The sequence below is a fragment of the Haliotis rufescens genome, unplaced genomic scaffold, assembly GCF_023055435.1.
Source record: "Haliotis rufescens isolate VD_foot unplaced genomic scaffold, xgHalRufe1.0.p SCAF_17, whole genome shotgun sequence".
Classification (NCBI taxonomy): Eukaryota; Metazoa; Mollusca; class Gastropoda; order Lepetellida; family Haliotidae; genus Haliotis; species Haliotis rufescens.
In genome coordinates, this window is record NW_025963857.1 from 18,488,471 (window position 1) to 18,490,377 (window position 1,907).

The following is a 1,907-nucleotide window of genomic DNA, read 5'->3' on the forward strand; positions in this document are numbered from 1 at the left end:
TCAGTCTAGATATAATCTGGTGTCTATGTTTAAGCTGTTAGAAAGCCTAGAAAGGGCCGTGGTCGTAATTTGACCTGCTTCCGCTATTGTGTAACAGGTGGTGATATTGTGTCTCGTAAATGTGCTCCTGTTCATATGGCTTTTCATTGGATTTAAACAAGAGAGTTTGTGTCACACTAATACGGCGTTTGAAACTGAATTTGAAAAGGCCGAATACGTGTGTATCAAAAACTGGCAAACACAGTTTCAAACACCAGGTTTGTACAGACCTTGTCCAATTCATGAAATGTTTTTTGTTTTTTCAAAAAAAAGTATGGCTCTTCGGGTTACTCACAACCAACTGTTTTCCCATAGACTTAAAAAGGCTGCAATAAAAACACGAATTTTGGCTAGGTAAGCCAGCTCCTTTTCCGAGTACAGGAGGCTGAACACACCAACACAGTTTCGCACCAAATGTCACCTGCTTGAAAACAGCTGGGGGCCTGTAAAAGTAATTTAAAAATATTGGATACCATCCACCATCAAGGTCTGAGACTCTGTCTTGGTGCTTTCAGAACCTCTCCTATGAATAGCTTGTATGTTGAGGCTGATGAACCATCCCTCAAACACCGTCGCTTAAAACTATCCTTACAATACGTTACTAAACTGTTCTCTAATCCATCTAATCCAGCTTATCACTGCGTATTTAATCCACTGTATGAGGATCTCTATCTCAAGAAACAATCCATTATTCCACCTCTTGGCAAAAGGATAAAGCCTGACGTTTCTGCTGCAGCAATTGAACTTTCTAACATATCTCCAACCCCGTGGCAACTGGTAAAGCCACAGGTAGATCTTGAATAACAAAACTAAAGAAATCAGAAACTAATCAATTACAGTATCAATAGGAATATAATCAGTTACGTCATACCTACAATACTTATCAATCAATATTTACTGATGGATCCAAGGATGGTGGTTCAGTGGCTTGTGCCACAGACATTGGATTGAAAACAATCTCGTCAAGATTACCAGATGTTTGTTCCATTTTTACAGCAGAATCTAAAGCTATTTTAACAGCTCTTGCATACATAAATCAACAATCCCAATATAAACAATTTGTCATATTTTTTGATTCCCTTTTTATGTCTTCAGGCCATTCAAAATAATGCATGTCATCATCCACTTTTATTTGAAATTGTCGAATTATATAATGATCTTGCTACTGGCCAATACGACATCGTTTTCTGTTGGTTACCCAGTCATGTTGGCATAACTGGTAACACGATGGCCGATGCTGCTGCTAAAGCAGCACTCAACAAATCTGTGACACTACTTCAAATTTCATACAGTGATTATAAACCAGTGATCAGATGTTACATCCAAAATCTGATGCAAAAGAAGTGGGACACCCAAGTAGGTATCAATAAATTACATGAAATTAAACCACATATCGGTTATACCTACTTGGGTTGTCAGTCCAGATTTGATGAGGTCATTATGCGACGATGTCGTATTGGCCATTCTAGATATACAAATGAATATATATTGAAAGGTGAGGATCCTCCATTCTGTATCCCTTGTGATGAAGGAATCACAGTCAAGCATGTCCTGCTTGACTGTATTGATTTTTCCATCACAAGGGATAAATATTTCAAAGTATCATCCATAAAGGATCTTTTTAATAGTATTGATTCTCGTTTAATTATTGTTTTTTTAAAGGAAATAGAGTTGATTGAGAAAATTTGATTGATATGTGTATTAAAATATGAATGTTTTAAAATTGGTAGATTAAATTAGCAACTGAGATTGTTTGTGGTAGTATCCTTGAAGGGGGTTAAAGTACTGTCAAATTATTGTCCCCCCGAGAGGATACATAAGATCCACATCGTTCAAAGTAAATTTAAGCCTACCACGATTTTAATCGT